The sequence below is a fragment of the Tursiops truncatus genome, chromosome 15 (genome assembly GCF_011762595.2).
Source record: "Tursiops truncatus isolate mTurTru1 chromosome 15, mTurTru1.mat.Y, whole genome shotgun sequence".
In the NCBI taxonomy this organism is placed as follows: domain Eukaryota; kingdom Metazoa; phylum Chordata; class Mammalia; order Artiodactyla; family Delphinidae; genus Tursiops; species Tursiops truncatus.
This window is the reverse complement of record NC_047048.1, coordinates 21,962,884-21,982,996: the sequence shown is the minus strand read 5'-3', so window position 1 is coordinate 21,982,996 and position 20,113 is coordinate 21,962,884. Positions and strand designations below refer to the sequence as shown.

General features: G+C 41.4%; 2 protein-coding genes across 16 annotated transcripts in view; one reads left to right on the top strand and one right to left on the bottom strand.

The window, feature by feature from the left end:
* Positions 1 to 2,861, bottom strand: part of DCUN1D3 (defective in cullin neddylation 1 domain containing 3) — a 37,997-nt gene extending 35,136 nt beyond the window's left edge. For 3 of the 7 annotated variants that reach the window (XM_033839192.2, XM_033839191.2, XM_033839194.2), the window contains exon 1: positions 2,611 to 2,861. The gene's annotated coding sequence lies outside the window, so the exon portion shown is untranslated. Of the gene's footprint in view, positions 1 to 2,294; positions 2,485 to 2,610 lie in introns of those variants that run through there. The other 4 variants (XM_033839196.2, XM_073792244.1, XM_019921843.3 and 1 more) reach the window with 2 other exon arrangements.
* Positions 2,862 to 3,150: 289 nt separating this feature from the next.
* LYRM1 (LYR motif containing 1) overlaps positions 3,151 to 20,113 on the top strand; it is a 26,628-nt gene continuing 9,665 nt past the window's right edge. For 3 of the 9 annotated variants that reach the window (XM_033839199.2, XM_033839202.2, XM_033839201.2), the window contains exons 1-2: positions 3,163 to 3,290; positions 5,568 to 5,670. The gene's annotated coding sequence lies outside the window, so the exon portion shown is untranslated. Of the gene's footprint in view, positions 3,291 to 3,319; positions 3,339 to 3,503; positions 3,638 to 4,665; positions 4,843 to 5,567; positions 5,770 to 20,113 lie in introns of those variants that run through there. The other 6 variants (XM_073792246.1, XM_033839200.1, XM_073792245.1 and 3 more) reach the window with 6 other exon arrangements.

The following is a 20,113-nucleotide window of genomic DNA, read 5'->3' as shown; positions in this document are numbered from 1 at the left end:
TTGCCCAACCTTCAGCCCCAAATTCACAGCTGGAAGCAAAGGAGCATTCATATACTAGAACACATTTGGGGTACTCATTATGCAATTTTTAAAAGTGTATAAGGCAAAATCCTGTAAGGAAAAAGGCAATCTCTCAGTTGAACATCCTGCTGAATTCTTAACACATGGCTTGAGATTCATCTGCCAGAAAAGACCCAGATGACCATTGCCTCCTCCTCTCCCACTCTCAGCAGGGTGACTTTTTTTTTCCTATGACAGTCCAAGAGTACCCTCAAAGTAGCGTGTGGTGAGACTCTAGGAAAGGCAACAGAATTAAAAAGGAACATGATTTTCTATTTCCTTCTCCTTCTTCCTCTTATTTTGCCTACCTATTCTAAGCCTGGCCTCCACCTCTCTGACCTAGACTCTTCTCACTCTCCTCTTTGCTCACTAGACTCTGCTATTACTGCCTCCCTACACCCCAGCCTCCTCCAGCTCCCCTTTTTCCCTACTCCCTGGAACTTGCCAAACTCACTCTAGCCCAGTTTCTGCACTAGCTAGTCCCTAAACCTGGAAGGCTCCTCCCATACCTTTGCATGGCTGGCTCCTTTTTATTTAAAGCTCAGCTTACGTGTCACCTCCTCAGAAAGGTCTAGACCGAATCCCATCCAGACACTTTCTATCACAACACTCTTATTTTCTTCAGCACTTATCGAAGTCCGATTTGCTTATTTATCTGTCCTCACCCCACAGTCCGAGGTAAGCTCCATGAGAGCGTGGACCTTACTGCTATGTTCACCTTTGTATGCCCACTGCCCGAAATACTGGCTAGCAATTAGTAGCCAGTCAATAAATGTTTGTTGAATGAATGAATGAATTTTGGACTTTTTATTCAATGATTCCCAATCAGCTAAGGTGAGAACAGCAGTCATTTTTTTCTTTTGTTGCGTTTCTGTGAAACATCTAAACATGCTGTTACTTGTACAATCAAAGCATTAAATATTCTGTTTTATCAGGCTTGAAAGCCCTGATGAGTAGGATGGAACCCGTTGTGATAATTCTTCTAGCAATATGCACATAAACTCAGTTACAGAGGAACAGGATTTACGGACACTTTCTATTCAAAGGATCCCTAAAATTTGGGCACCATCTCTTAAAGTTCTTTAGAAAACACAGTGCCAGACTCAACAGAGGATTTCCAAAGAAAATATCAACACCAAACTAGGAATCATTACACTTCACTCTGAAATCTCTACAACAGGCTAAAGTAGCACTACTTTTTTTTTTTTCCTTAAACCAACAGAACATCAACAAAGAGACCTTCTTTTCCGATCATTCTTTGCTTTCTTCAAATAATTTTTTTCTCAAATAATTTTTTCATAGCCGTTACTGGTTTGTATTCTTCCTTAAAACAAAACTAAGCAAATCACATTGTCTCGTTTAAGACCACCTATACACAAAGAATAAACTAAATAAATAAGATGGGAATCAGCACAAGCCAAATGTGTTCACTGAAGACTTGTGTGCCAGACACGCAAATGGAGAAGATAAAAGAGCTATTGTCCAATTGGAGAAACAAAAAAGTAATATGGGGTTTTCTGTTCTCCAAAGTGCATCATGAAGTGTGGGTGGAGAGAAACACAGAAATCCAGAATTAGCCTAACATCAAATCACTTTGGAAAGAGTTGACAACATTTAAATTCCTCACACACAAAGTATTTAGAGCAAGAGACCTTGATTCCTAGGCTATGATGCCATTTAGGAATCCTTGCAAGGGCTTTGGAATTCCAGTATTCATAGAAGAAAACGCTCATCTTAATCGGGAGCGACCAGGCATTGAGAGGTACTCCCAAAGACACACAGCTTGTAACTGAAGTATTACAAAGCTTGCAGTTAAGATCTGGGATGGAGGTGGAACACCAAATTCAAAAGAGGTAACCAAGATACCAAGTGCAATAAAGAAAAAAAAAACAAACAACAGCAAAACCCACCACGATTACCACCTAGCCACGGAGAACTAAAGTGGAAAGGAGGGGTATGCAAGGGAGAGGATGGGGGGTGAGGGGGTAACGGAAAAACACAAAACATTTGTCACCCTGTCCCACTTCCTATACAGGATACAGGCAAAGCTTCCAGCCCCATTACCTCAGGCACAGATGGTTATCGTTTATAGCAAAGGTGCATAGGAAGGCCTCCAGGTCTGAGCCCCTTAATTCCAGGGCTGTTAATGATTAAAGAGAAAGATGGGGGTGGGGAGGGAAATGAGGGCGGAGGGAGCTGGAGATTCACCCACCACCTCTCGCTTGGGCTCCTACCTCACGGCGCTTACAAGGGGCAGAGGACCAGAGTCTGCACTCCCTTCAGGGCAGCTCCGGCCCCCAGAACCCCAGGCCCTGGATTGAGGGGTGCTGGCGGTAGGGAGGAGGGACAGTAGGTAAGTTTTCTGAGCCCTGCGGCTGACACGCCACAGGCTCCCCTCACAGCCTCCTCTCTTCCAGCGGGACCAGTCCAGACAAGGCGCCGATTTCCACTCCTCCCCTTCCACCCCCCCCTTTCTCGAAGGTACCCAACCCCCGCCCCTTCATCTCCCAATGCCTCCCCTTTTCCTCAACCCCCCCGCCTCAAACTCACAGCTGCTCCAGAGGTTCCTCCAGTCAAACCCTTTCTGGAAACGACGGCGGCCCGGCGGGTCCAAAACACCTACCATCCCCGCTCGCGTTTCCAGGCTCCCTACCCCCGCCGCCGCCGCCGCCGCCGCCCCCGCCGCCGCCGCCTCTTCTTCCACCACTGCCGCCGCCTCCTCTTCATCTGCGGCCCACCGGCGGGGGCCGCCCCGAAGCCCCGCCCTCTCCATCGCCTCCTGCATCATCACTTCCGGTAACCCCGCAAGCCGCCCGCTCCAGGACGCGGAATAGGAGGAGGGCGGGTAGGGAAAGAGTGGCAGTTTGCGTCACGACGTACGCAAAGACGTACGAAGCCGTCGCCAAGTAAGGGCAAAGACCTAGCGACGCGGAGGGAGAGCTAGGAGGAGATGGACTGGACCAATTTTTGGCTGGGATGGGGGGAGAGAGGAGAACTAAAGGGAGAAAAGGAAAATAAGGAAAGGATGAACTTGGATATATTATGGCTGTACGGCGGAGCGTGGTCTAGAGTTTGAAGTTTAAGGAAGGCTCGAGCCTACCCTCGACCTGGGATGATGCTCCCACAGAGGTCCGTCCGGTGGTTTGGTACGGCCTGGCCCACCGGACCTGCCAGAGCTCAGTCGGCCGCAGCTCAGCTGGGCTCCCGGCGCCGCCTCCTCCCAGCCTGCGGTAGGCTGCCGGGCTTCTGTGGGTGGGGGAAGGCTGGACTGATGCAGCGTGAGTGTAGAGAATGGAGACGCTGACTCCTGGCGCGGGAGACTGGGGGAAGGGGTTGGCTCCCCAGGGGCAGGGATGGGGTGGGGTGGGCGGGGTGCGACGTTGCTAGGAGACGAGCCTGTGTGACCCCCCCCCCGCCCCCCCAGCCTCGCGAGGGCGGCTCGGTGTCACCGCCGCTGGTCTCGGCAACTTGCTAAGGGAAGCGGCTCGAGGACCAGGAAGGGGAGCCCTGGTTTAGGAACGCTGAAATGCTGGTTTGGGGCCCATCTGAGACTTCTCAATCCTTTGGATTCCCGAATGTAAATGGGAGATTAGTAGGGGCAAATCCGGGGGCGAGAGGCGTCCAGCTGAGGAAGGTTGACACAGACGAGTCCCCTACACGATAGTGAGATTTTCTAAGATAATGAGAACCAGTTTCTTAAATCCCTCGGTCCGCCAAAGGCGTTGCTCCGTGACTTTTTATTCGAGTCCGGGAGAAAGTTAAAAAGTAAATCAGTAAGATATCAGCAAGTGAGAAATGCCCCAAAGGTAGTAGTATCAGGTGAAGTGGTAGAAGATGGGGGGAGGGCCACTCTAAATCGGATAAGTCTGTTCAGAGGAGGCCGGGTTTACAGAAATCGGAGAAAAGAGGGAAGCTAGGGAATGAGCTTTCTAGGTGGAGAAATGAACCAACGGGAAGGGATCTGAGGAAGGAAATGGCGAGAAGGCCATGTGCTTGCAGTAGAAAGGAAAGAGCCAGAGCCAGAGTGGTCTGTGATGGAGAAGTGGCAGGGCCTGATCAAGCATAGCCTTTTAGCTCAAGGTGAGGGTTTAGCTGTTTTTTAAATGGAGGGTTTTAAGAAGGAGTGACCAGATCTGATTTACATTTTTAGAAAATTATTCTTGGCTACTGGATAGAGAAGGGTAGACGTAGTCAGACCTGCTAGGAGGCTGTTGCAGTAGGGCCAAGGGGGAGGTGACAGTAGTGTTGTATTCACGGTGGAAATGGAGAGAATTAAATTTGAAATGTACTCGGAAAGTCGAGCTTGCAGGACTTGCTGCCAAATTGGATGTGAAGTGTATGGGAAAGGAAGGAACCAAGGATGACTCCGCAGAGAAAATAGTTTGGAAGGCACTACTATTATTTTGAACATACTAGTTTTGATAAGTCTATTAATGGTCCAAGTAAAGATGTTGAGAAGTTAAATATACAAGTCAAGGGAAAACTGAGAGAGAATAAATGTAGCAGTTTATTCCTGGATCACCTAAGAAGAGGGTGCAGATAAAGAGGAAGGCCTCTAAACTCCTTGGGGCTCTTTACATGTAGAGATGATCCAGAGAAGGAAAAGCCAGCAGAGGAGACTCTTCACACACACAAAGCCGCCAAGCTAGAAGGAGGCCCCGTAATATCCTTGAATAATGGGACCCACCCTCATAATCATCAAGACTCATCCTCAGAGGCCTGGCTCAGATCTCTTTCCTCCTTTCCTCTGCCAGCTGTCAGTGCTTTTGGACTCCTGCTTAGGTGATTTGTGTTCATTACAGCAAACCTTACTTTGCTTATTAATTGTTTATAGGTCTGACTACCCTGTGAACTATTTCTTCTTTGTGCCCTGCTGACTCCTATTTCAGAGCCTTGCCCATGAACCCAACATATAGGAACACTGTGTCCATAATGTATCAACCATGGACTTCAACAGCTTCTGACAAAGGGGCATTTGTCCCCGCTGTGGCTGCCACCTCCACCACGAGATATGGTTGATTTCATAAACTCTAGAAAGGGTATCAGAAGAATAATCAGAAGGCCTGGGTTTCAGTCTTGCATCTCTACTGACCAACAGAATGGCCTTGAATAAGACCCTTTTCTTTGAGTTTAGGGGTCGGCCTAGATTACAGATTACAAACTGGCAAGACAGATATTGCCTACAAATGTAGTTTGGCCCACAGATTGATTGAAATTATTTTTTAAAATTTACTTGCCAAATTTAAAAATCTGATTTTCGGCTTCATTTGAAAAATGAGACAATCTGGCAACACCAACTTGAGGTTCCTACAGAGCAACAGTCAGCTGGAGCCAATGAAATTCTTCTCCCTTCTTCTACCAGCCTAACCCCTGTGGGCATTTGATTTGCAATTTTTTGGTCTAGAGCTCTGCTGGCCATATGTAGCCACAAGCTACATGTAGCTATTTAAATTTAAATGAAATAAAATTTTAAATGCAGTTCCTCAGATGTACTAACCGTATTTCAGGTGCCCAGTGCCAGTGGCTACCCTGTTGGACAGCGAAGATATAGAATATTTCCATCATTGAAGAACATTCTGTTGGTCATTGTTGGACTGGAGAAACTCGAAGGTACTCTGGTTGCTAATCATTCTGCTCACTAAAGATGGACAGTCAGTGCTCCTACTCTAAAGGAACTTTGTCTAGTAAAGAGCTCCCGTGCTTCTGCAGGTGGGGAAAGTTGCTTATTCAATAGGTGGAGGGTACTTGGAAACTGTCGTGAAGGCGGAGACCCCCGGTGCAGGGTGAGGGTTATATATCAGGTGGTTGGATCAAGGGTTAGGTGTATCTAATGTTATAACCAGAGCCCTTTTGTCTGTTTCTTAATCCAGTTTCTTAGAAAATTATCACAAAGAAGGGGTTTGAATGTTTTAATTTAAATGTTTTGTGTTCTCTTGACTTCCCTAGTTCCTATGAAGGGTTCACATCCTGAGTAGTTACAAACGAATGACTGGGGTTGATCTTCAAGCATTGACCAAGTTTTCACCCATTGCCAGCACATACACACAACACTCCAAACACACACCTCCTACTTCTGGTAACTTGTTCTCACTGCCTCTTATTGACCCTTCCCTTGTCTTTGTCTCTTAAAATATGATGATAAGGAAACAGTTGCTTCCATTTCTTTTGAACTGAGAGACTGAAACTTGGTTTCCATTTGGAGTTTCTATCCCTGAGGGGGCAAATTGCTGTACATCTCTTGGATACAAGAGCCTGATTGGAGTTCCCCTTACAAGTGTGATCTTGTCTGTGCTCCTGTGCTGATATATTGAGGATGAATATATGTGCCTTACATGATCTTATTTGGGATAGTTTAGAAATCTTTCAGACATAAATATTTTTGGTTTTTCCCTGTCTTCTGAAGATTTCCCATGTTACGGGGCCTAACCTAATTTATTTTCCTTTAGATAAAAATATGATATACCCTTTCCTCCCTGACCCGTATCTCTGACATACCATATTGTCAATTTCTGTGTAAAAAGATGCTGTTTCAGAGAATAGCCGCCGTATGATTAAGTACACCACACAAGCATATCCTGAGATATACAAAACAGTGTGTGGCATTACACTTCCCCTTTTGGATTCTAGTAACCAAAAACTGAATCCAAGTCAGGAAACAAGTCCATGGGGCGTGTGTGGGGTGGGGAGATGGGGGCACTTGGTTTAGCTTGAAGGTTATTCAATTTAGGTAAGATGATACTGTATAGGATATGGGAATGCATCAGAAAGTAAGGAAGGATAACGGATCTAGGAGAAAAGTGCACCGAAGGATAAGCAAGGAGTAAGAGATAAAGGAAGAAAAATAGGAAGGGAAGCTTGCTCATGCCCTTGGTGTTGGCACCTGCATTGTATTTCCAGTAAGAAGTCTGCTCTGTGGTCTGAAGATAAGCGATGCCTCGGGCAGGGTTATTTACTCATACTGAAGAACAATAGCTCTTTACTGTGCAGGGATTATTAATGATCAGAGGGAAACAGCTTTAGGAAAATCCATTACTGCCACAAAGCGATAATTTCACCAGCAGGCAGCAAAGTTTAGCAGAGATAAAAGAGGCCTCACTGTTCCTCCTTTATTTCCTCCTTTTCAGGTAACATTTGCCTTTGTTAACTTCCAATGCTAAGTGATTTACATGGATTATTATGAACAATCCGTAAAACAACTCTTTGAAGAAGGTTCTGTTGTTTCCCCATTTTAAGAAGCCGAGGCTCAGGAAGATTAATATCTTGCCTGATGTGGTGAAGTCAGGATTCAAACCCAGATCATTCCAGAGCCCATTAGTTCATTGTATTATATCTCCTGTCCTTTACATCTGTGGAAAAATTTTGAATGCCTAAAATCAAGGTAGTCATTCTCTATTCTGCTATCTGGGGTAAGAAAATCTGTTTGCTTTGACATTATAAGAATGCTTCAGTTCCCTGGAGGTTTTCCAAATGACAAAAGCTTTAAATTATCATTTTTTAGGTTGGTTTTGAACCCTCATCACTTGGTTGCAATGGACCTTATTCCCCCAAAGGATTGTTTTTAAGAAAAAAAATATCAAAAACTCATTTTTCTATATGTTTGATTCTAAGCTTCCTGGAAATATAGTATATCATTTCAGTCCTGTGGACAAACCCTAAGTGGCCTTAAGAGAACTTAAGAGCGAGGGTTATGTAACAGCTGTGTATACTGCCCTAAATGGAAGTGAGAAGACTGCCTCGCTAAATAACACTTAATCTTCAATTCTCACCCTGACACCCACAGTGCCACTCTTGAAAACATCATTGTGAGGGTTAATTAGTAATTTTTAATGCTCTAGGGTCTTCTGTTGCGAAACCTGATGCAAATACCACTGCATATATCTCAGGATGAGAATGGTAATTACTGGTGATTATTCTGTGTGGGTAAATTTTTTCTTCTAACAAATGTATTTCAAGCTCCAACTCTGGGCCAGGCCTAGGAGTGTAATGGATGAGACAGGGTCCCAACCTGCTTCTCTCTCTCCCTCCCAAAACACACACAGTGGAGGAAGAACCATAAGTCAACAGAAAATTACAGTAGAGTAGAATGAACATTATGATAGGGGTATACACCAGAGCAGGGACGCTGACCCAGTGTGAAGAAGGCACCCCGTGAAAAGTGATGAAAGCCAAAGGATGAGAGTCAGCAGTTAAGCAAAAAAAGAATATTTCAGTTGTATAGGTTGGGGCCTTCCATTTGGCAAAAAGAAGGAGTCCCAGATCTAAGAAGATAGGGCAGCAGGACACGGGATAGGTCACCACTGGTACACGGTGAACACATACGATGGATTTCACTGGGTGAGTTTCATTATCATCCTCCCCCAAAATCATAAAGTAGTTGGGAGAGAAATTTGACTACATTATATTCATTGGTTATGATTTTATAAATTTACACCTAAGGACAGATCTTGAAAGAATGGAGTCGCCTTCCACCTGGGGTTTGAAAGTCAGTTAATTTCCCTTGCCTTTTCTGTCCCTTGTTTGTACTGCAACACTTTTTCTTCAGTAGAAGGCAAAGCCTCATGGGAGTGCAACATTTGGAATTTTGACATTCCTGAGACCAGAGTCATACTTCTATAAATTTCATCTGAGGAAAGGGAATTTTCATCTCTGCTTTTAAACTTCTAAGTGTTCATGCAGTGATGCTCTTTCCAAAGGTGAAAGAAACTGTTCCAAAGGTGGGGAAAAGGGTGAAGTGGATAAAGCCCCTGGTCCTGGCAAATCTTCCTGTAGGTCTCCTGCAAAACTAGATCTAGACATGCCAAGTATATAGACCCTTTCACTGTATTTTCATTCTCCACAGCAAGTGGAAGAGTGAGTGGGTGGTGCTTTTTTTTTTTTTTCCTAGGAAATTGATCACTGCCTGTTTGGAGTCCCCATTACTGACTCCAAAATAAAAACAGGGAAAAGCTTTCAGTCAGGGAAATAATCATTCAGCTTTTTTGGCTCTTAATCCCAGTTCTCCTGTCAGTTAAGTAGCATTAGGCAAGACTCTTCACCATCTGCAAGACTGGTAGAATCACAAGTACTTATGATACAGTTTGAAATCCAGCATGTTTTTAAAAATGTAAATCAGACCATGATACTCTTACTTGCTTAAAACCTACCAATGTCTTCCTTTTGCTCTTAGACTACAAATCAAACTCCTTTCCAAGGCCTACTCTCTCAGCCTGTGCTGGATCCTGTCCACCTGTGGTCCCACTTCCCCCATAAGCTCTCAACTGTATTAACACTGAGGTTGGTTCCCACCTCATAGCCTTTGTTCCTGCTGTTCTTTCTTCCTGCATCACCTTCCCCTGAACTCTTCCCATTAATAGGTTCCTGAACACCATTCAAGACTCAGCTCAGATGTCACTGACCACCCAAAATAAAATAACCCCCACCTCTGCTCATTCATATCATATTACTGTTTCATTCCTTGAGAGCACATATAACCAAAATTATACAAAAATTTTTCTTGTATATCATCTGCCTCTGCCACTAGGATATAAGCTCTAGGAGGACAGGGACCGTGGCTGCATGTTTATCACTGTATGCCTAGCCTGGCACATGGGCACTGAATAAATGTTGGATGGATGGATAGATGCTTGGGAGGAAAGAGTAAGACCTGCAGGGTAGTAGCACTGTAATGAGTGCTGGTATCTCTTATGTGATGTCAGCTCCTTTGGAGTGTCAGGGACAGGGTTGCTGCAGGGAACAGAAGAGCACAGCAGTCCAGTTAAGTGCACAGCCTCCTCTAAAGGTGCTGGTGTGTAACATCATTACTGAGGAAGGACAGTTGCAGGGGAGGGGCAGATGGTATATGGAAAACCTTATAAAAGGGTAATTGCAATTCAATCAGGGTGCAGAAAGATTGGTCTTTTGCTCTTTGTAGGAAAGGAATAGAATTTCGTTCCCATTGTCACAACTGGCTAAGCTCTTTAAAGCAATCAGCAGACATTCAACCACATTTACTGAGATTGAGCAGCCTATTTAGTGATTAAAAGTTGGGGCTCTGACTCCACACTATCTGGTTTTGAATCCTGGCTCCACCTCTTCCTCGCCACGTGACCTTGCTCAAGTTACTTAACCTCTTTTGGCATCAGGTACCTCCTTTGTAAAACAGGATAATGTAGTATTTACCTTATAGAACTGTGCCGATTATGGGAGTTAATATATGTATGTAAAGTACCTAGGAAGCCTAGCACAGAGGAAGTGGAAGATAAATGTAGCTGTTACTGTTATTATTATCATTCTTATCCTTATTATTATTCCTTTAATGAGCAAAATGCGGTCCCTGCCCTCCAGGAATTCAGAGACTCTGGGAAGAAAAAGACAGTGAAACTGCAAAAGAACAATAGCTGGATGTGATAGAAGCAGAGAAAAAGGTGCTCCAGAGAAGCCTGAGAATAAACTGGTGTCTACAAGTTGAGGTGGCCAGCAGAAGACAGGCATTCTAAGTGAAAGTTTCAGCAGAACAAACACCACAGCAGGGTGCCTTATAGCTACAGTTCCCAGACTCAGGTTTTTGGGGACTCCACATCACAATTTCTGCTATTATTTACCTATGTTGTTTTGTTTTGTTTTGTTTTGTTTTTTGGCCACACTGCGCAGCATGCCGGATCTTACCCCGACCAGGGATTGAACCCCGTGCCCCTGCAGTGGGAGCGCAGCCTTAAGCACTGGACACCAGGGAAGTCCTACCTATGTTTTAAACCAGCTTAAAAGTTTCCGTAATATGTTTAAAGGTAGCTCTATATCACTACAAAATAGAAATCACTTTAAATCATGTGTTTGTTGGGCTATTAAAACACATTAAGGGAATCACACTAAGAAAATAAATATTTTCTTGTACATCAAAAATTACCTCCCCAACCAGTCTTTGGGACACTTGCTTTAAGGGAAACTTCTGACTATGACCTGAAGCCAAAATGGACCAGCAGCAATATTTGTCAGCCCTTTTTTAATGGTAGGCTGCACATGGTAGGCGCTTGGTAATGAGTTCTATCCTGGCACTGTGTTTATGCATGAAATACGATTTGAAGAAAAGAGCCCAGTTTCCAGTCACAATTCCTCCTAGGCACACTTCCCATCTCTTATCTTTCCTCATTCTGGGATTTGAGGGTTAAGGAAGTGAAAAGCAGAATTTGAAGAAATCTCAGTCTCAGAATAAAAGTTAGAAAACCTTAACTGTAAAAATTCTATAAGAACTGACTTCACAGGCAGTTGAGACTGAAGTTCAGTTGTGGTCCTCTAAACAATTTCATATTCCTGATGTCGACCATGGGAGAATCCCAGCAGACGCCACTGCATCAGGTCAACCCCTGAGACTAGGGAAGAAGAAGAAGGGCTGACTCGGCCTTTCATCAATAGTGAGAGGTCATTGATAGTTTTAGAGGAATAAATGTTGGTTTCAAGCCATCATACCATAGGGAGGAAGACTCTCAGGGAAAAGTCACGTTTCCTAAACAAGTTGCTTCCTGGGAATAAAGATATAAACCAAAAAGAAGAGAGCTTTTTAACATTTTTTAAATTTATATGGCTGATTTTGTTTCTAGAATCACAAGCTTTGTAACAACCACTTGCGAATAGTACATAATGGAGAACACAGCATTAGACTGTGGAAATCTTTTGGACTGAAACACAGTCTGGGTCACCTGATGTTGGAGAGGAAGACATCACTTATTTCCCTTTCAGGATTAGTTTTCAAAACACTTAAACGTTAAAGGGCTTTGAAAATGGTCTTATTAAATACCAATTGTTAGTGCTGCTTGTTACCTTAAATACCATATTTGCAGGGCGTGTGTATCAGCTTGTGGTACGTGATCAGTTATAGTTTGAAGCTGTGGTTCAGACAGTGGTAAAAACAAAGAAATGAAAGTCAGACTTTGGAGAAGGCTGCTGCTGTTTTAATATGCCATACTGCCTTCACTTTCCTTCTTAAGTGTCATGCAGTCAAGGAAGTTGCATCTGTTAATGACAGGGAAGTGAAGCAGTCATTAATAGAGGTTAGTCGAAGACTCTGTTCCTCACAGGAACTGACTCATGTATTTTCACATGAAACCATGGAGTTTTAGGGAGAGCCAGAAACTCAGAAACCTGTTTCCTTACCAGGAAGAACATCATCAATTCATCCGAGTTTTCATTACAGTTATAGCCACAATGCATGATGATCTCTTCTGGTTTGTATGAATTCCTTTCAAGCATTTTTTTCCTGTGAGGTATAATGGATATCAGAATGGATATCAGGTATGTCCTTTTAACTTTTGAATTGGGTGAAGTAGTGATTTCAAGCTTTTCATCCAATGGTTAAGCCTTGGTTCATTCCTCATTGCTTAAGAAAGGTCACCAGGGTCAGGATAAGTAAGAGGTGCAATCATACTCAAAAGAGACATTCTCTCTAAGGTGAATTCCTTGCAATTACTTAGAATTTCTAGATAAACACAGCTCCTTCCAGCTCCCATCTGCTTTCTTTAGCTGCCTAAATTCTCATAAGCTCAGGACCACTCTAAAGCATGCAGTCTCCATGTATTACCCCTGCCCCTTGGGTTGGAAATGGGTCTGTTCTCAAAGGGCAATGAGCAGCCTACTTCTCAACAGATGACCTGTTTGAGGAAAGCCCAGGACTCATAATGAGGTGTCCCAGTGCCTGGTCCTGCTACTCACTTGCTAAATCTGTCTTCCTTGTCTTCCCAGCCTGGTAATTTGTTAAGGGCAGTACAGTATTCACTCTCCTAAATTTGACTAATCACAATCCTCTAGTAGTGGGATTTTTTTTCATATCTTCTCTGAATTTCCTTTTTTTTAAATCAAGGTATACTTGATTTACAACATTATATTAGTTTCAGGTGTACAACATAATAGATATATATCACATCTTCTTTATCCATTCATATGTTGATGGACGCTTAGGTTGCTTCCCTATCTTGTCTGTTGTAAATAATGCTGCTATGAACACTGGGTGCACTTATCTTTTTGAATTAGTGTTTTTTTTCAGATATGTACCCCAGGAGTGGAATTGCTAGATCATATGGTAATTCTATTTTTAGTTTTTTGAGGAACCTCCATACTGTTTTCCATAGTAGCTGCACCAAGTTGCATTCCCACCAACAGTTCCCTTTTCTCCACACCTCGCCAACATTTGTTATTTATGTTCTTTTTGATGATAGCCATCTGACAGGTGTGAGGTGATATGATGGTTTTGATTTGCATCTCTCTGATGATTAGCGATGTTGAGCATCTTTTCATGTGACTGTTGGCCATCTCTGTGCCTTCTTTGGAAAAATGTCTATTCAGGTCTTCTGCCCATTTTTTAATCAGGTTGTTTTTTTGATGTTTAGTTATATGAGCTGTTTATATATTTTGCATGTTACCCCCTTATTGGTCATATCAATTGCAAACATTTTCTCCGATTCAGTAGGTTGTCTTTTCATTTTGTCAATGGTGTCCTTTTCTGTGAAAAAGCTTATTAGTTTACTTAGGTCCCATTTGTTTAGTTTTGCTTTTGTTTCCTTTGTCTTAGAAGACAAGTCAAAAAAAACTTGCTACGATTTATGTCAAAGACTGTTCTGCCTATGATTTCTCCTAAGAGTGTTATGGTTTTCAGTTCTATATTTAGGTCTTTAATCCATTTTGAGTTTATTTTTATAAATGATATATGATGCTATTTTGATAACTGTAGCTTGGTAGTATAGTCTAAAGTCAAGGAGCATGAAGCCTCCAGCTCTGTTCTTTCTGAAGATGCTTTGGTTATTCAGAGTCTTTTGTGTTTCCATACAAATTTTAAAATTATTTGTTCTAGTTCTGTGAAAAATGCCATTGGTATTTTGACAGGGATTGCACTGAATCTGTAGATTGCCTTGGGTGGTATGGTCATTTTAACAATGTTAATTCTTCCAATCCAAGAACATGGTATATCTTTTCATCTGTTTGCATCCTCTTCAGTTTCTTTCATCAGTGCCTTATAGTTTTCTGAGTACAGGTCTTTTACCTCCTTGGTAGGTTTATTCTGAGATAGTTTATTCTTTTTGATATGATGCTAAATAGGATTGTTTCCTTGATTTCTCTTTCTGATAGTTTGTTGTTAGTATAGACAAGTGCAACAGATTTCTATATATTAATTTTGTATCCCACAACACTACTGAACTTATTGATGAGCTCCAGTAGTTTTCTGGTGGCATCTTTAGAATTTTTTATGTATGGTTTCATGCCATCTGCACACAGTGACAGTTGTACTTCTTCCTTTCCAATTTGGATTCCTTTTATTTCTTTTGCTTCTCTGATTGCTGTGGCTAGGACTTCCAAAACTAGGTTGAATTAAAAAATTGGTGAAAGTGGGCTGCTTTCTGCTTTTCATCACTGAGTATGTTACCTGTGGGTTTGTCATATATGACCCTTATTATTTTGAGGGATGTCCCCTCTATGCTCACTTTCTGGGGAGTTTTTATCATAAATGGATGTTGAATTTTATTTTATTTTATTTTTTTCACTTTTTTTGGCCATGCCATGCAGCATGCAGGATGTTAGTTCCCTGACCAGGGATCGAACCCATGCCCCCTGCAGTGGAAGCATGGAGTCTTAACCACTGGACCACGAGGGAAGTCCCAAATGCATGTTGAATTTTGTCAAAAGCTTTTTCTGCATCTATTGAGATGATCCTGTGATTTTTAATTTTTAATTTGTTGACATGGTGTATCACATTGACTGATTTGCAGATATTGAAATCCCACTTAGTCATGGTGTATGATCCTTTTGGTGTCTTGTTGGATTCGGTTTGCTAATAATTTGTTGAGGATTTTTGCATCTACGTTCATCAGTGACATTGGCCTGTAATTATCTTTTTTTGTGATATCTTTGTCTGTTTCTGATATCAGGGTGATGCTGGCCTCATAGAATAAGTTCAGAAGTGTTCCTTCCTGTGGAATTTTTTGGAATAGTTTGAGAAGGATGGGTGTTAACTCTTCTGTAAATGTTTGGTAGATTTCACCTGTGAAGCCCTCTGGTCCTGGATTTTTGTTTACTGGGAATTTTTAAATTACTGATTCAATTTCATTACTGGTAATTGGCCTGTTCATACTTTTTCTTTTTTTGAATTTTATTTATCTTTTTTATACAGCAGGTTCTTATTAGTTATCCATTTTATACGTATTAGTGTATAGATGTCAATCCCAATCTCCCAATTCATCCCACCACCACCACCCTCCTCTGCCGCTTTCGCCCCTTGGTGTCCACGTTTGTTCTCTACATATGTGTTTCTATTTCTGCCTTGCAAACTGGTTCATCTGTACTATTTTTCTGGATTCCACATATATGCGTTAATATACAACATTTGTTTTTCTTTTTCTGACTTACTTCACTCAATATCACGGTCTCTAGGTCCATCCACATCTCTACAAATGACCCAATTTCGTTCCTTTTTATGGCTGAGTAATATTCCATTGTATATATGTATGACATCTTCTTTATCCATTTGTCTGTCGATGGACATTTGGGTTGCTTCCATGACCTGGCTATTGTAAATAGGGCTGCAGTGAACACTGGAGTGCATGTGTCTTTTTGAATTATGGTTTTCTCTGGGTATATGCCCAGTAGTGGGATTGTTGGGTCATATGGTAATTCTATTTTTAGTGGGGGTTTTTTTGAAGAAACTACAATTATTTTTACTGAAAAATGTGAAAGTGAAATATTATATTTATTGCCTTATTTTTTTAACATCTTTATTGGAGTATAATTGCTTTACAATGTTGTGTTAGTTTCTGTTGTACAACACAGTGAATCAGCTATACGTATCCCCATATCCCCTCCCTCTTGTGTCTCCCTCCCACCCTCCCTATCCCACCCCTCTAGGTGGTCACAAAGCACCAAGCTGATCTTCCTGTACTATGCGGCTGCTTCCCACTAGCTATTTTACATTTGGTAGTGTATATATGTCAGTGCCACCCTCTCACTTCGTCCCAGCTTACCCTTCCCCCTCCCTGTGTCCTCAAGTCCATTCTCTACGTCTGCATCTTTATTCCTGTCCTGCCCCTATGTTCTTCAGAACCTTTTTTTTTTTTTTTAGATTCCATATATATATGTTAGCATACGGTATTTGTTTTTCTCTTTCTAACTTACTTCACTCTGTATGACAGACTCTAGGTCCATCCACCTCACTACAGATAATTCAATTTTGTTTCTTTTTATAGCCGAGTAATATTCCATTGTGTATATGTGCCATATCCATTCATCTGTCAATGGACACTTAGGTTCTTCCATGTCCTGGCTATTGTAAATAGTGCTGCAGTGAACATTGTGGTGCATGACTCTTTTTGAATTATGGTTTTCTAAAGGTATATGCCCAGTAGTGGGATTGCTGGGTCATATGGTAATTCTATTTTTAGTTTTCTAAGGAACCTCCATACTGTTCTCCATAGTGGCTGTATCAATTTACATTCCCACCAACAGTTCAAGAGGGTTCCCTTTTCTCCACATCCTCTGCAGCATTTGTTGTTTGTAGATTTTCTGATGATGCCCATTCTAACCAGTGTGAGGTGATACCTCATTGTAGTTTTGATTTGCATTTCCCTAATAATTAGCGATGTTCAGCAGCTTTTCATGTGCCTCTTGACTATCTGTATGTCTTCTTTGGAGAAATGTCTGTTTAGGTCTTCTGCCCATTTTTTGATTGGGTTATTTGCATTTTTAATATTGAGCTGCATGAGCTGTTTATATATTTTGGAGATTAATCCTTTGCAAATATTTTCTCCCATCCTGAGGGTTGTCTTTTTGTATTGTTTATAGTTTCCTTTGCTGTGCAAAAGCTTTTAAGTTTCATTAGGTCCCATTTGTTTATTTTTGGTTTTGTTCTCATTACTGTAGGAGGTGGGTCAAAAAAGATCTTGCCGTGATTTATGTCAGAGTGTTCTGACTGTTTTCCTCTAAGAGTTTTTAGCGTCTGGTCTTGTATTTAACTCTTTAATCCATTTTGAATTTATTTTTGTGTGTGGTGTTAGGGACTGTTCTAATTTCATTCTTTTACATGTAGCCATCCAGTTTTCCCAACACCACTTATTGAAGAGACTGTCTTCTCTCCATTGTATATCCTTGCCTCCTTCATCATAGATTAGTTTACCACAGGTGCGTGGGTTTATCTCTGGGCTTTCTATCCTGTTCCTGTTCTATATTTCTGTTTTTGTGCCAGTACCATATTGTCTCAATGACTGTAGCTTTGTAGTATAGTCTGAAGTCAGGGAGTCTGATTCCTACAACTCTGTTTTTTTCCCTTAAGATTCCTTTGTCTATTCAGGGTCTTTTGTGTCTCCACACAAATTTTAAGATTTTTTGTTCTAGTTCTGTAAAAAATGCCACTGGTAATTTCATAGGGATTGCATTGAAATCCTAGATTGCTTTGGGTAGCATATTCATTTTCTCAATATTGATTCTTCCAGTCCAAGAACATGGTATATCTCTTCATCTGTTTGTGTCATCTTTGATTTCTTTCATCAATGTCTTATAGTTTCCTGAATACAGGTCTTTTGCCTCCTTAGGTAGGTTTATTCCTAGGTATTTTATTCTTTTTGTTGCAATGGTTAATGGGATTGTTTTCTTAATTTCTCTTTCTGATTTTTCATTGTTAGTGTATAGGAATGCAAGAGATTTCTGTGCATTAAGTTTGTATGCTGCAACTTTACCAAATTCATTGATTAGCTCTAGAAGTTTTCTGGTGGCATCTTTAAGATTATATATGTATAGTATCATGTCATCTGCAAACAGTGACAGTTTTACTTCTTTACCAATTCATATTCCTTTTATTTCTTTTTCTTCTCTTATTGCCATGGCTGGGACTTCCAAAACTATGTTGAATAATAGTGGACATCCTTGACTTGTTTCCGATCTTAGAGGAAATGCTTTCAGTTTATCACCATTGAGAATGATGGTTGCTGTGGGTTTGTCATATACGGCCTTTATTATGTTGAGATAGGTTCCCTCTGTGCCCACTTTCTGGAGACTTTTATCATGAATCGGTGTTGAATTTTGTCAAATGCTTTTTCTGCATCTATTGAGATGATCATATGGTTTTTATTCTTCAATTTGTTAATATGGTGTATCACATTGATTGATTTGCATGTATTGAAGAATCCTTGCATCCCTGGGATAAATCCCACTTGATCATGGTGTATGATCCTTTTTTTTTTTTTTTTTTTTTTTTGCGGTACGTGGGCCTCTCACCGTTGTGGCCTCTTCCGTTGCGGAGCACAGGCTCCGGACGCGCAGGCTCAGCGGCCATGGCTCACGGGCCCAGCCTCTCCGGGGCATGTGGGATCCTCCCAGACCGGGGCACGAACCCGTGTCCCCTGCATCGGCAGGCGGACTCTCAATCACTGTGCCACCAGGGAAGCCCCTATGATCCTTTTAATCATTGTTGCATTCAGTTTGCTAGCATTTTGTTGAGGATATTTGCATCTATATTCATCAGTGATATTGGTCTGTAATTTTCTTTTTTTGTAGTATCTTTGACTGGTTTTGGTCTCAGGGTGATGGTGGCCTTGTAGAATGAGTTTGGGAGTGTTCCTTCCTCTGCAGTTTTTTGGAAGAGTTTGAGAAGGATGGGTGTGAGGTCTTCTCTAAATGTTTGATAAAATTCACCTGTGAAGCCATCTGGTCCTGGACTTTTGTTTGTTGGGAGATTTTTAATCACAGTTTCAATTTCATTACTTGTGATTGGTCTGTTCATTTTTTCTATTTCTTCCTGGTTCGGTCTTGGAAGGTATACCTTTCTAAGAATTTGTCCATTTCTTCCAGGTTGTCCACTTTATTTGCATAGAGTTGCTTGTAGTACTCTCTTATGATGCTTTGTATTTCTGTAGTGTCCATTGTAACTTCTCCTTTTTCATTTCTAATGTTATTGATTTGAGTCCTCTCCCTCATTTTCTTGATGAATCTGGCTAAAGGTTTATCAATTTTGTGTTTTTTCTCAGAGAACCAGCTTTTAGTTGTATTGATCTTTGCTGTTGTTTTCTTTGCTTCTATTTCATTTATTTCTGCTCTGATCTTTACAATTTCTTTCCTTCCACTAACTTTGGGCTTTGTTTGTTTTACTTTCTCTGGTTCCTTTAGGTGTAAGGTTAGATTGTTTATTTGAGATTTTTCTTGTTTCTTGAGGTAGGATTGTACTGCTATAAACTTTCCTCTTAGAACTGCTTTTGTTGCATCCCGTAAGTTTTGGATCATTGTGTTTCGTTGTCATTTGTTTCTAGGCATTGTTTTGATTTCCTCTATGATTTCTTCAGTGATCTCCTGGTTATTTAATAATGTATTGTTTAGCCTCCACGTGTTTGTGTTTTTTACGTTTTATTTCCCTGTAATTTATTTCTAATCTCATAGCATTGTGGTTGGAAAAGATGCTTGATATGATTTCAATTTTCTTAAATTTACCAAGACTTGATTTGTGACCCAAAATGTGATCTATCCTGGAGAATGTTCCATGTGCACTTGAGAAGAAAATGTTATCTGCTGTTTTTGGATGGAATGTCCTATAAGTATCAATTAAATCTATCTGGTCTATTGTGTCATTTAAAGCTTCTGTTTCCTTATTAATTTTCTGTCTGGATGATCTGTCCATTGGTGTAAGTGAGGTGTTAAAGCCCCCCACTATTGTGTTACTGTCGATTTCCTCTTTTATGGCTGTTAACACTCGTATTGAGGTGCTCCGATGTTGGGTGCGTGTGTATCTATAATTGTTTTATCTTCTTCTTGGATTGATCCCTTGATCATTATGTAGTGTCCTTCCTTGTCTCTTGTAAGACTCTTTATTTTAAAGTCTACTTTGTCTGATATGAGTATTGCTACTCCAGCTTTCTTTTGATTTCCATTTGCATGGAATGTCTTTTTCCATCCCCTCACTTTCAGTCTGTATGTGTCCCTAGGTCTGAAGTGGGTCTCTTGTAGACAGCATATATATGGATCTTCTTTTTGTACCCAATCAGTGAGCCTGTGTCTTTTTTTTTTTTTTTTTTGCGGTACGCAGGCCTCTCACCGTTGTGGCCTCTCCCGTTGCGGA